Genomic DNA, 16,793 nt, shown 5'->3' with positions numbered 1-16,793 from the left:
CCAGGAGCCAATGTCAGTCAGCAAGCACAGAGGTGATATGGAAACAGAACTTGCTGCGTTAAGGGAACTTGCTGCATTAAGACAAGGGCAGCACAATTTTGGATGACCTCAAGTTTATGGAGTGTGTTGGAATAGTCAAGTATAGGAGGTAACAAAGGCATGAACAGTGGCTACATTTCAAAGAAAGTACTTTATTGCCTGTAAAGCACTTTAAGACGTCCAGTGGTTGTGAAAAGCGCTAAATAAATATAACTCTTTCTTCTTTCTCTCTTTGAATGAAAATTAAAGCTGCAATACTAATACCTGCTGTAATGTGATTTTTTTAGTCTGTGCGAGAAAATGCCAATTGGCAATATAACTACATAATTTCTTCCATACTTACATTATGAGCAGCTAACTGACATTTACATTAGTGTGCTACTTGTAATATATTATGTTGAGACATATTGCTTGAGTCTAGGTTAATAGCAAATCATTTTAGTGCTAAAAGCAAAGGAGGCATTTGTTTAATTTATTTTAACAAACATACTCATTACCTAAAACAAAAATAAAAATGCCTGGAAAAAGTTAGCAGGTCTGGCAGCATCTGCGGAGAGGAACACAGTTAACGTTTTGAGTCCGTATGACTCTTCAACAGAAGAGTACCTATCTTATTTCCTACTCTAAGAAGGTAAAAAATAAACGTCAATATTTTTATCGCGTACATCCTATTTTTTTAGATCAGGGTGTCCAAAGGATTTGGTTTTGTAGGCTACACAGGTGCATACCATGGATCCTTGAGGGGCACATATGAAGTCTAATTCCATGTTTCAACAATTTGCATATTGCTGACGCTAACATCTGGACTGTTTAGTTAAGAATTTACCTCAGAGAGGCAATGGTGCTAAAAAAAAATTTTTTCCATTGTGCCCAAAGTGAAATAATAGCAGCTGAAAATTTTCCAGCCACCTACGGTGCGGCAAGCCCTGGCAATGGTGTGCTGGAAACAATGCAGAGTGCATAGATCGTGACATCAATCAGCCTCTATGGCTGATTTCACGCACATTTTACCAATTTGGAATGCATGAGTCCATTTAACACTCTCTTAATCACTTCCAAGTGAACATGTACTCAGCTGCATGAGGGATCTCCAACTCATGTTCTTTTAAGGTATAACCATGCAACTTCCAGGCGAGGTGCTTTTGACTACCTTTTGCTGGTGCAGTGTCAGAGGAAGGACTGTGTTGTTTTCTTGAAGGAGTTGATCTTACTTTTTGGATTTTCAAGGGAGTGATGCTGGACCCTGACAGGGAGGGCAGAGATCCATCAAGAGAAAGCCTGCTTCAGTAATAGGAGCTACAGTTCTAGTTCCTTTTTGGTTGCAGCATTATATGGAAATGGTGCACACGCAGCACAGAGGAGGGAAGCTGTATGTAGAGGGAGGAGGAGGAGGAGAGCTTCCAATCAAAGGTCGTATCCACCTAGGATCTACAGGGAGCACTTCTCCTATCTCCATCTTAGCCAGGAGCAGTGTCAGAGACCTGTGCATTTCAACAAGGAGGTAGTCACTGAATTGTGGCACCTCCCACAACCTGACCTGAAACCTCACAGCAGTACAAGGAAGGTTCCGCCAGTGGCATCAAGGTCACCATTGTCCTCAATTTCTGAGCTTGTGGATCCTTGCAGACCAGAGCAACATCTCCCAGTTCACTGTCCATCATTGTATCAGTGAGGTCACAGAGGACCTGCCGTAGGAGAGGGTGCACTGGCCAGAAAGACATAGGAGGAGAAAGTATTGTAGATTTGCCAGCCTGGCAGGTTTTCCAATGATGCAAGGTGCAATCAATTGGGCACATGTGTTTCTGCAGCCCCATATGTTAACAGGAAGGTGTCCTATAACTGTAGGGGCTACCACTCTATTAACGGCCAGTTGGTATGCGACCATGACCAGGAGTTCCTCTCAGTGAATGCCTGCTTTCCTGGCAGCAACCACAATGCATTCATCTTGCAGCAGTCAGCTGTTCCTGTTATACATGGCCCAGCACAGCAAACTGGAGACTGGCAGCTGATGACAAGGGATATCCGCTATAGGTGGAGGGGGGGCGGGGGGGTGGGGATGCGGTGGGGGTGGTGAGGGGGGGTGGTTTGTGGGGGCACCCTCCAATACTCACCAGAGCATGGGACAAGTTTGTGGTAGTTTTGCTGTTTCTTTCATAAACTAGCTATCTTGAGAGTGTAACCTTTGCCATGAAGCATTTGGAGGCCACCTTAGACTGAAGAGGAGAATGGGGAAGAGGAGGAGGCACCCCTTCACATTGGAGGGGCTGTCCATTGGCAGATACTGAAATTCTTAAGTTGCCATACCAACACTAGAGTTGATCCACAGTTCACTACCTTTCAATCCATCTGTTACATATCATCACAGAGTCCTCTTGGCTAAAATCCTGAAATAAAAGCCACCACTAAAAGAGAATTCCATAAAGACTTTATTCAACAACACTTCCAATAAGACATACGAAACTGAAATATTCACCCTTGTACATTCCCTCCGTGCTGGCTTGCAGGTGTCTTTCCTTGTCCTAGTACTCCTAAACAGTGGTTGCAGCACAGCTAATGGAAGGCTGCTGCCTTTCACCAGGGGAAACTACAGGTGGCCTTGCAGGATGATCTCAAGCAGCTCTAGGCATAGTGGGCTTGTCTTTGGACTACACCATTTCAGCATTGGTGGCAACAGTCTGGGCTGAGTGGCTGAATGGCAACAGCAAGGGCCCTGGTCGAGTGGCAGTGATGGTTCCGCAAATACTGTCATCTTGAGAGAGGGCAATTACTCCATGGAGTCACTGCTGCTCCTTGTCCTGCAAGAGAGAGGGAAGAATGTCAGTGGTTTGAGTTGCAATGTGTTTGGTAATATGCCTGCCACAGTTGATAAGCTTAATGTGAAAATAGCGAGAGGTGGGTGTGAGACTGACCGCATTGGTGCATGTGTGAGGATGAGGTGGAGTATATGAATGTTAAGTCTGAGCCATAATTGCTCTAGATTGCTGATGGGTGCGTGATGGGGATGTGGTGCATTGAGCATCATACGAACACAAACTTACGAATTAGGAGTAGGCCACTCAGCTACTGGAGCCTGTTCCACCATTCAATATGATCATGGCTGATCTGATTGTAAGTTCAACCCCACATTCCTGCCCACCCCCGATAACCTTTCACCCCCTTGTCAGTCAAGAATCTATCGAGCTCTGCCTTAAAAATGTTCAAAGGCTCTGCTTCCACCATCTTTTGAGGAAAGGAGTTCCAAAGATTTATGACCCTCAAAAAATGTCTCCTCATTTCTGTCTTAAATGAGCGACTCCTTAATTTTAAATTGAGAACCCTAGTTCTAGATTCTTTCACAAGAGGAAACATCCTCTCCACATCCAACCTGTTAAGACCCCTCAGGATCTTAAAAGTTTCAATCGAGTTGCCTCTTACTCTTCTAAACTCCAGTGGATACAAGCCTAATCTGTCCAACCTTTCCTCTTGAGGCAAGCTGCCCATTCCTGGTATTAGTCTAGTAAACCTTCTCTGAACTGCTTCTAACACATTTACATATTTCCTTAAATAAGGAGACCAGTACTGTACTCAATACTCCAGATGTGGTCTCACCAGTGTCCTGTACAACTGAAGCATAACCTCCCTACTTTTGTAATCAATTCCCCACACAATAAATGATAACATTCTATTAGCTTTCCCAATTACTTTCTGCACCTGCATACTCGTCTTTTGTGATTCATGCACTAGGACACCCAGATCCCTCTGAATCACAGGGCTCTGCAATCTCTCACCATTTAGATAATAAGCTTCTTTTTTATTCTTCCTGCCAAAACGGACAATTTCACATTTGCCCACATACACTCCATTTGCCAGATCTTTGCCCACTCACTTAACCTACTTATGTCTTTTGTAGCCTCCTTACACCCCCTTCACAATTTACTTTCCTACCTGTCTTTGTATTGTCATCAAATTTAGCAACAATCCTTTAGTCTCTTCATCTATTTATATAAATTGTAAAAATGTGAGGTCCCAGCACACCACTCATCACACCCTTAGATGATATCACCACCTTCAACACCTCTTTGTTCTTTTGTCTATGACATCTTTTGGTTATCTCCACCTATCACTGGCCCTCTATCCAGCTCTACTTGTCCCACCCCCCTTAAACCAGCTTATATTTCACCTCTCTTCTATTTTTACTTAGTTCTGTTGAAGAGTCAGACGGACTCAAAACGTTAACTGTGTTCCTCTCCACAGATGCTGCCAGACCTGCTGAGTTTTTCCAGGTATTTTTATTTTTGTTTTTAATATATGCATACCAGCTAAACTATGTGATAGCCATGCTCGTTGCTGGGCCCCCTGCTGAGTGTTCAACAGTAAGCATTGTATTCTGTGCTGGGATGCAAGCTGAAATAGTTTAAATTAAAAGTCAGCCTGAAGTTTGTCTGTTGCTTGCCTCACTAGAACCAGGAGCGGGGTGATCACAACTGTGACCCATCACTGAAAATGGCCCAAACTTTGCAAACTAGCATGTAAAGACTGCGGCCCATAAGAATAAGTTAAAAACAAAAAACTGCAGATGCTGGAAATCCAAAACAAAAACAAAAATACCTGGAAAAACTCAACAAGTCTGGCAGCATTTGCGGAGAGGAACACAGTTAACGTTTCGAGTCCGAATGACCCTTCAACAGAACAAGTTAAGAATAAGTTACTTGGGCTTTGAGGGCTGATTGTTAAGACTTGAAACATGTGTTTCTAGATTTATGTCAAACTGCCTGGAACTATTTTAATTTTTTTCGACCCTTTGTTCATTGTATGACAGAAAAAGAGTCACCTGTTCATTTTGTATATTGAATCATAAAACTATTGGTTTTTAATGGATTTGCAATGCTGCTACACATTGCAACCAGAGTGAAAGTATTCACTACATAAGGATACATAGACAATGACAACAGGTACACAACAGAATAAACTGTACTTACCGCAGATAAACAACCCATCACTCTTGTCTAGCAGGAACCTCAAGATTTGTTATTCTCAAACACATTGGATTACTTGGATAAAGCAGCAGTCGAATAAGCTCAGGCAATTTTGCAAGGCTTTATTGATGACGTATAAATTTACTGATGTACAACAGAAGGACTGATAACATAATCCTTTCATTTTCTTCCGCAGTGCATCCGTGTTCTACTCAATGAAAAGATTAGCCTCATTCATAATTAATCTCTTCTTTTAAAAAAAATACCTAGATAGTACTGCTGCTGAATTTAGTAGACAAAATGCTAATTTTTTTTGTACAACTTTCATTTGTCATCTCTTTTAGTAACAGCATCATTCCATTTAAAATATATGTTACTGCGAATGTTGAAATATAGCACAAGTGACTACCACTCAGGATTCATCTGCTAATGTTAGCAAAAGTGATTTGTTCAAGTTTTCCACTATCTGTACAGTAGAGATGTATTTGAGAAGAGAATGCAATTTTCCAAAAAAACAGGAAATTATTACATTGTCATGTATTTACAGCAATGATTTCAGATAGGTTGTTGCTGAACATATTGGGATCAAACAGTGGACTTTTATTTTTGGTCCAGTAATAGAGTACCAGTATTCCAATTAATTGGCAGATGTAAGATAAAAATACCATTGTACTTTACCTGAATAATTTGTCTTACCACCTTACCACATTCCTGTGCAAGTCTTCCTGTTTCTCTGGCCATGTGCAATGACCTATATGCACATTTATGATAAGCGTACTCCAAGGTTCTTCGTCTAAGTCAGAGATGTTTGAAAAGACACCAGTGGTGTCTCAGCTCACATGCTTGTGCCAAAGATTTTCTACAAAGTTATATTTAAATCTCAGCTGTGACATTGTAGAGATGTTGGTGGACCACACAGAGGGAGGACATATATAAGAAGTGCCATTCTCAGGATATTCTTCTGCTTCATTTGAGCATTGGTAACAGGTTTGCTGGTTTGGTTTTTGACAAGGGATGGTATATAGTATAATAGAACTGTAGAAAAGTTATGACGCAGCCCATTCAGCCCATCATGTCTGTGCTGGCCATAAAAAGAAATTAGCCACTCATTTTAATCCCACTCTCCAGCACTCGGTCCATAGACTTGCAGGTTACAGGGCTTCAGCTGGAGATCCAAGTACCTTTTAAATGAGTTGAGCATTTCAGCCTCAACCACCAATTTAGGCAGTGAATTCCAGATGTCTACCGCCTTCTGGGTGAAAAAGCTTTCCTCATGTTCTCTCTAATCCTTATACCAATCACCTTAAATCTATGCCTCCTGGTAATTGACCCCTCAGCTAGGGGAAACAAGTCTGTATTGTCTACCCCATCTAGGCCCCTCATAATTTTTTACACCTCAATTAGGTCACCCCTCAGCCTCCTCTGTTCTAAGGTAAACAACCTTAGCATATCCAATCTTTCCTCATAGCTGCAATTTTCAAATCCTGGCAATATTCTTGTAGATCTTCTCTGTACTCTCTCCAGAGCAATTATGTCCTTCCTGTAATGTGGTGACCAGAACTGTACACAAAATTCCAGCTGTAGCCTAACCAGCATTTCATACAGTTCCATCATTACAACCCTGCTTTAGTGTTCAATACCTCGTCCAACAAAGAAAAGCGTTCCATATGTTTTCTTTGCCACCTTATCCATCTGTCCTGCCACCTTCAGGGACCTGTGGACATGCACTCCAAGGTGTCTCACTTCTTCAACCCCACTCAATATCCTCCCGTTTATTGAGTATTCCCTTGCTTTGTTTGCCCTCCCCAAATGCATTACCTCACACTTTTCCAGATTGAATTCTATTTGCCACTTTTCTGTCCATTTAACCAAACTATTCATATCATCCTGGAAACAACAGCTATCCTTTTCATTAGCAACTACATGGCCAATTTTTGTGTCATCTGCAAATTTCCCAATCATACCTCCCACATTTATGTCCAAATCATTAAATATACAACAAACAGCAAGGGCCCCAGCACTGAACCCTGTGGAACACCACTGGAAACCGTTTTCCATTCGCAAAAACATCCATCCACCATTACCTTTCTTTCCTGTCACTGAGCTAATTTTGGATCCAACTTGCCACCTTCTCTTGTATCCCATGGGATCTTACTTTTCTGACCAGTCTGCCATGTGGGACCTTCTCAAATGCCTTACTAAAATCCATGTAGACAACATCCACTGCACTACCCTCATCAATCCTCCTTGTTACTTCCACAAAAAATTCTATTAAGTTAGGAAGATACAATCTTCCCCTAACAAAGCCATGCTTACTATCACTGATCAACCCGTGCCTTTCTAAGTCACAGTTTATCCTGTCTCTCAGAATTGATTCCAATAACTTGCCCACCATTGGAGTCAGACTGACCGGTCTATAATTTTCTGGCTCATTCCTTGCACCCTTTTTAAATAATGGCACAACAATGGTAATGAGCAACGGGAGAAAACAATAGCATTTTAAAAAAAATCAAGAAAATAGACAGACAGACCAAAAGAAAAAAATGTGAATCATGAACATTATTTACTGGTCCAAGAAAAGCCATGAGGCAGAGGGTAGAGGAAGCTGGCATAGACAATGTAACCTGTAACTCTTGACATAAGTCGCCTCGAGACCCACATGCCCATTGTTAAAAAAAAAATCAATAGACTCTGAAAGCACTGTTTCAGGAAAATATGTTAACTGAATATGGCCTTTTACAGCTGTACTTTAAAATCAAGCCTAGGCCCTTGTGTTTATCAGGATCTAACTTTCTTTTTCAAGAATATTTACATAGGGTCATAGAATGATACAGGACAGGAGGCCATTTGGTCCATCATGCCTGTGCTTGGTTCTCTGTATATCTATCCAATTAGTTCCGCTCCCCTGCTGTTTTTCCATAGTCATATTTTTTTTTCCCTTCAGGTATTTATCCAATTATCTTTTGAATGTTAAAATGGATTCTGCCCCCGCCACCCTTTCAGACAATCCATTCCAGAATACAAAACTAACTAAATGTAAAAAAAAAATTTCCATATATCACCTCTGGTGTTCTTAGCCAGTCACCTTAAACTGTGTCCTTTGGCTACTGGCTGTCACTGGAAGCAGTTTCTCCTTATTTACTCTATCAAAACCAGTCATGATTTTGAAATGTCTTATCAAATCTCTTAACCTTCTCTACTCCAAGGAGAACACCACCAGCTTCTCCAGTCTCTCCACATAATTTAAGTCTCTCGCCCCTTTTATCATTCTAATAAAATTCTTCTGCACTATCCATAAGACCTTGACATTCCTTACATGTGGTGCCCAAAATTGAACACAATATTCTGCCTGATTAGTGTTTTGTAAGGGTTTAGCAAACTTTCTTGTTTTTTTACACTACTCTAAAATAAAGCCAAAGTTCCCATTATGTTTCTTTTCCATAGCCTTTTCAACTTGTCCTATCACCTTCAAGGACTTGTGAACCCAGGCCTCTCTGTTCCTGCACCCCCTTTAAAATTGTACCATTTAGTTCACATTGCCTCTCATCATTCTTCCTATCAAAATGTAGCACTTCACACTGCTCTACATTAGATTTTAACTGCCCTGTGTCTATCCATTTCAGCTTCCTGAAGTTTGTTATCATCACCCTCATAGTTTACTACATTTTGAAGTTTTTTGTTATTTGCAAACTTTGCAATTATGTGCTATCTACGCAAGTCCTGAACAACTAATTTATATCAAAAAGAGAAGTGGTCCTAATGCTAACCCTGAGGGGACACGGCAATATACTTCTCTCCAGCCTGAATAATGAGCGTTCGTTGTTACTCTCTGCTTTCTGTCCCAAGGCCAATTCTTTTTACCATGTTACCACTATCCTTTAATTCCACAGACTTTAATTTTGTTGATAAATCTATCTTCGACCTGATTATATACAGCCCATTTCATTTGTCTTAAATTTTATGAGGTGGCTCATTTTATACTTGAGTTTGTGCACAGTCGATGGAATCAATTCTGCCACAACTCATGCTCAACAAGGCAGGGAGATTGATGTGAGGATGGACCCATGGGTATGAAATGGAGCAACCCAAAAGTTAAAAAAGTAAACATGTACTGAGTCTGTGAAAATTGAAAACAGGTAGCTTAATAATGAAGTAAGCCAAATAAACTTGAGGTATTGAGGTAAAAAGTCATCTGGGCTTGATTTTGCTAAATTGGTAAGCGTCACACGCATTTTTCAATTCCACAGACTGGGAATTTCCTCATAACTGTTCTCTCTTTACCTCTGTAACTTCACCAAATGTTCAGCAGAAACTCAATTATGGCATTGGACCAACAACCCAGAGGTTGGAATTCAATAAATCTGATCATTTGTGGGCTAATGCCAGAAAATATCAGAAAGGTCCAAATGTTCATTAATATCCTTCAGAGAATGGAACCTGCTGTGGCCTTTTTGTGATTCAAGTTCCATACAACTTGGATGATTGCTAATCAAGCAAATAGGAAGGGGCAATAAAAATACAAAACAAAAACGGAATTACCTGGAAAAACTCAGCAGGTCTGGCAGCATCGGTGGAGAAGAAATCAGTTAACGTTTTGATCCTTCACGGCCCTTCGGCAGAACTGAAGCATAGTTAGGAGAGGGGCACCCCTCTCCTAACTATGCTTCAGTTCTGCCGAAGGGCCGTGAAGGCTCGAAACGTTAACTGATTTCTTCTCCACCGATGCTGCCAGACCTGCTGAGTTTTTCCAGGTAATTCTGTTTTTGAATAAAAATACAACCCTACTGGTGCCATTGAAATCACATTGCCAATGACAAAATGTACCAGGCATATATGAACATGCAAAAAATGTCACAGATTGACTGATAGTCCAATGTTCTTGTTGCTACCTCTGTAAAAATCACACTTTGCTTACATTTAAAAGCCACTTGCTCATGAGCATTGTAGAAGGACAAGAGTGAATTTCACAGTGATGCCATTATGGAAAATAGCCTAATGGCACATGTAGGATAAGGGTGTTTGGCACAGCAAGGTTAATGTGGGACTGAAGAACAGTACCGCCCACAGTGTGATGTAAAGGGTCACATGACAAGGGATCAAGCAAGATTTATGCCCAGCCTGGCACAAGGTGGCACCCTATGGCACCTTCTCAAAAAGGGCCAGGCATGGTGCTGGGATGTGCACCAAGAGCAAGCATTTGGTCACATCAAAGACATGCTGCTCTCACCTTAAATCCTGGTTCACTATGACCCATCTCTACCCATTACAATAGCAGCGGATATCTCCTCCACAGGCCTAGGGGCAGTTTTATTCCAGGAGCAACTGAATGTATGTGGCTGACCAGTGTATTATGCAACTAGAGGACTGTCAGACACAGAAATATGGTACGCTGTTATTGAAAAGGAAGCTCTTGCAGTCAAGTTGGCTTGCGAGATGTTCTCTGATTACACTACTGGCCTGAAAGTCACCATCGAAACTGATCATAAACCACTGATCTCACTGTTCGATGACAAGGAACTTGCGAAGATGCCCCCCCCCACACCCCCCACAGAATTCAGAGATTCCACTTGCGTCTCATGTGCTTTGCATATGATAAATTGTATGCTCAAGAGAAACACCAAACAACTGTAGACACATTATCCAGGGCCACAGTCGATCTTCTTGTGATGCATGAGGTCAACCTAGTTGATGAGATCGAGCCATATTCCCAATTGGTGAGAAAACAAAAACCAGCTACCTCAGGAAAGCTTCAGCAAATACGCCGGGAGCAGTTGCGAGATCCAACTGAGGGCATGAGGAGTTGTCCGCACCTGTCATTACTGTCAACAAGGGTGGTCATAGCAGACGCCAGGTGGCAATGACATGAAAATATGTTTTGAACAGGAGAAACACTTCACTGTGATAGATGACCTGTTAGTACATAACGAACAGTTGGTCATTCCAGCCTCCTTTTGGCCAGAGATGCTCCAATAAATCCACCAAGGCAACCTGGGCATTACAAAGTGCAGAGCATGGGCCCAGTCTGCAGTGTGGCGGCTGGAAATATCAAAGGAAATTGAAGAAATGATCTCAAACTGCCATGTGTGCTCACTGCACAAATGTGTCCAGAGGGAGCCCCTTATCCCCACACAATTCCCTAGCAGGCCATGGGAATGGTTGGGAATGGGTTTATTCATGTTTAATGGCAGGTCCTTCCTCATCATGGTTGATTATTACTCTCAATGGATCGAAGTGAAGCAGTTACACATGACGACCACAGAGGCAGTTGTTAGGTCCTTGAAGGAAGTGTCTGCGAGCCATGGCATCCCAGAACAGATGGTGTCCAACAACGGCCCACATTTCGCAAATGGGTGCTTCACTAATTTGCCACCAGTTATGGCTTTCAACACAATACCAGCTCCCCAAGGTATCCACAATCTAACGGTGGGGCAGAAAGAGGCGTCCGCACCTTTAAAATCCTTTTGAGAAAAAAATGAACACTTCCCAGTGGTGCTTTTAACATCTAGATCCACCCAGCTGCAGTGTTGATTGGCCCCATCAAAGCTCCTGATGGGCAGGAAAATTTGCACTCAACTCCCAATGCTGCCAAAGAAATTAAACCCAGGGTTGGCAGTCAAGGATTATTGAAACATTCAGCATCGAGAACAGTCCTACAGGCAACAGCAGGTTTCCACCTACAATAGGAGGTACCGCACTAGAAACCTGCCACAGTTACACAAAGGTGACACGTCAGGGACTTTGAAACAGAAGGCGTCATTGTCTGGAGAGACAATGATCAACCAAGGTCATATCTGGTACATATCTCAGCAGGCATGATCAGGCACAGCAGAAGGAGTCTCCTCCTCATCCCTTGAGGCAACCTCCTACTATACATTTAAGTAAATCAGATGGAGACAAATCAAATGCCAGAAACACACAATACTACAATTTCAACTCCAAGGCAACAAAGCTTGCCCAAAGCAACTAAGCCTACCAGTCCTCCAAATATGACCAGAACGCAAGCTGGAAGAATTGTCCTGCCTGCAGAGCATCTGAATTTATAAAGTCAGAGACTTGGGGGAGTTGGGGAGAAGGGGTAGCACAAAAAAAGATTTTACTGTAAATGTATTGGGTAAAGACTAGGGCGCAGGTGTAGTTTAAGGGTGTTTTGCATAGCAATGTTTAATGTGGGACTAGAGAATAGTGCCACCCACAGTATGGCATAGAGAGATACATGATAGTAAATAGGAGACAGCTGTACGGAATCAATGTGAAGTTAGCTCCTAGTTTGGGCTATACTTTGTACTTATGTATCTAGTTGTGTGTTACTAATAAATACCAGTGTTTAATCTTAGAAGTCTCTGAACCTCTTCATGAGGCCTAATGAACAAACCCTTACGACACCACTCAATTTCTAGATTAACACACGAAGATAGGTCAAACAAGAAGCTGTACACAGGGAACAGAACCCTGGAAAGGGATTCCACCTTTTGGGCACAGTAGACTGCAGGGGCAGAATTTTACGGCCCCTTTTTGGCGGGGACGGGGCTGTAAAATGCAGTGAGCCATTATAAATCCCATTGACGACAGCGGGAACGTAATATCCCACTGTCATAAAATTCTGCCCCAGCAGTTCAAGGAGTACCCAACCACCACCTTTTCAGGGATGGGTAATAAATATGGCTTTGCCACCTTTTCCCACATGCAGAGAACAAACTTAGATAAAAGTTGAAAAGATTTCCTTCAGACATGAGAATGGATTTCAAGCATGGAAGCTATTACATTAATACATGAGAAAGGAATTGCTTTTAACAGCTTTGGGGGAACTAACATGGCCATCAAATCACCAGTAGACTTGACTATACGCAAGCTTTTAGTATAAGGGTTTTTGGCATAGCAAGGATTAATGTGGGACTGGAGAACAGTGCTGCCCACAATGATGTAAATGGTCACATGTCAGTCTAAGAGACTGTGTAGAAGTAAGCACGGAGTTAACTCAAATAAAAGCAAAATACTGCAGATGTTGGAAATCTGAAATTAAAACAGAAATTGCTGGAAAAACTCAGCAGGTCTGGCAGCATCTGCGGAGAGAGTAACAGAGTTAATATGACCCTTAGAATTTTAATCTTACAAGCCTCTGAACCTCTTCGTGAGACCTAATGAAAAACCCCTTACAACATGGTGATGACAGAGCCCTGTTGAAAAAAACCGAAGGTTAAAAACTCAGCCAATGCCAGGAATCACTTTTTAATCCCCTAAAATACTCAAACATTCTTAAGGGCCCAAACCTTTGATTAAAAAATTCATTGCAAGAAATCGATCTCTTTGAGGTTGAGTCTGCCATTGCCACCGGAGCTCACCAAAACCCTATAAGCTTGGGAAGGAGCATTGAAAAAAAATGGTTAGAGCAGTGCCATCTCTAAAAAAGATACAAGATTTAAAGCTGTACTCCACTGAGGTGAAAAGAGCCATGGATAGTAAATCAAGTTTGGCCTGATACAAGGACCAAATCAGACGCAAAAGTGGTCATCATGGAGAAGAAAATTTTAAGCTACTGGAGTACATCAGGACTAAGAGGTAAATCAGACGAAGTCCAGATTAATACATTTTATGCTCATTTGGTGTATTTAGAAACCATAGAAAAGTAACGGTACAGAAAGAGGCCATTCACTCCATCGTGTCTGCATCGGCTGAAAAAAAAAACTAGCTGCCCATTCTAACCCCACCTTCCAGCGCCCGGGCCATAGCCTTGCAGTTTACAGCAAATCAGGTGTAGATGCAGGTGCCTTTTGAATGAGTTGAGGGTTTCTGTCTCAATTACAAATCTGGGCAGTGAATTCCAGACATCTACTCACCCTCTGGGTGAAAATGTTTTTCCTAGTATCCTCTCTAATCCTTCTACCTGTGCCTCCTGGTAATTGACCTCTCCGCTAGGCAAAACAAGTCTTCCCTATCTAGGCCCCTCATAATCCTGTATACCTCAGTTAATTACCCCTCGGCCTCCTCTGTTCTAAGGAAAACAACCCCAGCCGACCTAATGTCTTCACATAGCTGCAATTTTCCAGCCCTGGCAACGTTCATGTAAATCTCTTCTGCACTCTCTTCAGAGCAATTAGGTCCTTCCTTTAATGTGGTGACCAGACCTGTATGCAAGAATCCAGCTGTGACCTAACCAGCATTTTATAAAGTTCCAATTAGTCAATTCTACCAAAATAGAATGCATTTTTGTAACTTGTGTCAGCTCTTTGCTAAAATTATTGAACATTGGAATGCCTGGCTCTAAGGGGACTTAAAAGGGGAAGATAAAGGTAAATCAATAATTTACTTTGTAGAATAAATTTAAGTCACTAAGGTCTGGAAAACCTTCTTATCTTCCTTTGACAGAGACAGGCTGGTAGAAAGCCTTAAGGGATGTCAGGCACTCGTATTCTAGGGCTTCATTGTGATCTGAGAAATTGATAGACCACGGAAACTGTACCCAGGAGATAATATCAATATAATATTATATGTGTTCAGGAAAGTTTTGCAGGAGAAGTGATCCTAATGCAAGGCATTGATGATTCCTCAGCCGACTTTGATGAGAGATTAAAAGCCTTTAACAAGTATTTTAATCTTTCAGTGGTGGAGCTTGCAGAGCTTAAAAAGAGGGATAGAACACCCCCAATAAAGCAACAAAAGTGAAAAACTCAATACCTAAGCAAACCCAACGATGTTGGCAGAACATGTCAGCATGATGAAGTGCACGAGCCAATGAGGAAAGAGAAGGCGAGAATCAGATGGTAAACTAAGAAATCGATCTTTTTGAAAATACCAACATTACCTAAACTGCAACAGCAGGTGGCAGTGCAAAGTCATCTGGTTCTGATTGAAGGTAAAGTCACAGAGCATTCCAAGCTGCAAGCGGATAACGAAGCCATGAGTAGCACGATTACAGAGGAGAAACAAGCTAAGACTTCACCGGAGACAGACTGGCCAAGAGTGAAACCTAAATGAAGGACAAGGACAAAGCTCTGGTGCAAGTGGAGAAAGAAAAGAAATAAGATTGGAAAATGTAAATCCAACGTTGAAGATTAAGGAACTAGAAAGAAAAACATTGGTTGCCTCAAACTCACTGAGCACCATTGAGTTATTGAAAAATGACATGGCTGAAATGAAAATCTAGAACATAGGATGTCCAGAAAAAGTTAACAGTTGCAAGAGAAAGTAGAAGTTCTCACGAAGGAGTATGAAGAATCTTAAAAAGAACTATCAGAAGTAAAATTTTTTAAAAATTAATTTGAGGGATAGCAAAAAGGAATTAGCTCTGGTAAGGAGAAACTGTTCAGCGTAGAGAACCAACTTTCGCGTACGAAAGATGAGTTTGCTAATGAATAAAGAGACCTGATGAGAACACTGGAGTATCACTCAAAGGAAGTATAATGCTTAAGAGAGGAACAAGAAACGCTGAAACGATAACCTTGTAAAAGCAAATTCAATGAAGATAGCTCTTCAATTAGAGCTTGATGAGCTTCAAGTATCAGAATCTCTATAAAGCATCGTGGAAAATGCCTAAAACAGGAGAAGGAATTGCTAATGTATCAGAGCAATTGGTTGAATGCAGAATTAATAACCAAAACTGATGAAATTCTTGAACTTCAATCCAATCTTAAAAAACATGAAAGATGAGATGCACAGTTTGGAAAAGCAAACCCAGGCTTTAAAAGCAGATAAGGAAAATCCTAATAAACAGATTGAGGATCTAACAAGTGAATTGAAAGAATCTGAAAGTGACCATGGAAGAAGGATTTCAAAAGGAACTGAATGCCCAGATGAATTTGTTAAGCTTGTATGAGGATTTTGCAGATAACTCCGAAACAAAGTCAACTGAACTCACCAGAGCAGTTGCTGAACTAAATGAAAAGATTCAGGAGCTTGAAAAAGAATTGGGAAATAAGAGAGGAAACAAATACTTAAGTGAAATTGTGAAACGAGTGAAAATGAAGGTTCCATTTTTGAAATGTTAACTTCCAGCAAGATCATGGTGGACCCCACAGAAAATAACCTGAGCCCACTCTATGATGGAAAGAGGAGAGCATTCACCGTGGAAAGAACGGTACAAACCTATGGTATCCAAACAGACATGACTTTAAACCACTTGTGACAGCTGGCACCTTCAACACGGGTCTTAACTGCTCTGGATAGGGGGCCAGTGACAAGTGGAGGCAAAGAAGAGATTGCCAGAGATGTCATAGACAAAAGGACAAAGGGGTGTTGACGGTGGTGATATTATCTAAGGAATGTGCTAATAGGGACTTTAAGGGTAGCAAGCAGGACAAGCTAGTGGCAGATGGCCCTAGTGGGGGTGGGGTGGGGGGAAGGGATGGAACTGGGCTAAAAGGTGGAAATAAAACAATAGATCGAAATAAGTTTAAAAATAGGTGGAAAAAAAAAAAAAAAATTTTAAATGATAAATTATTGGAAAAAGGGGGATCGGAAAGGGGGTGGGGATGGAGGAGAGAGTTCATAATCTGAAATTGTTGAACTCAATATTAAGTCCGGAAGGCTGTAAAGTGCCTAGTCGGAAGATGAGGTGCTGTTCCTCCAGTTTGCATTGAGCTTCACTGGAACATTGCAGCAGCCCAAGGACAGACATGTGGGCATGAGAGCAGGGCGGTGTGTTGAAATGGCAAGCGACAGGGTCATGCTTGTGGACAGCGGTCTGGGTCATGCTTCGGTCTGTCCACAAGCATGACCCAGACCTCCCTGTTGCTTGCCATTTCAACACACCACCCAGCTCTCATGCCCACATATCCATCCTTGGCCTGCTGCAATGTTCCAGTG

General features: G+C 41.7%; 1 protein-coding gene across 1 annotated transcript in view; it reads left to right on the top strand.

The window, feature by feature from the left end:
* tgfbi (transforming growth factor, beta-induced) overlaps positions 1-16,793 on the top strand; it is a 465,360-nt gene that overhangs the window by 222,096 nt on the left and 226,471 nt on the right. The window lies entirely within an intron of this gene.

This window comes from Cetorhinus maximus, chromosome 10 (assembly GCF_964194155.1).
Source record: "Cetorhinus maximus chromosome 10, sCetMax3.hap1.1, whole genome shotgun sequence".
Classification (NCBI taxonomy): domain Eukaryota; kingdom Metazoa; phylum Chordata; class Chondrichthyes; order Lamniformes; family Cetorhinidae; genus Cetorhinus; species Cetorhinus maximus.
This window is presented reverse-complemented; position numbering and strand designations above follow the sequence as displayed.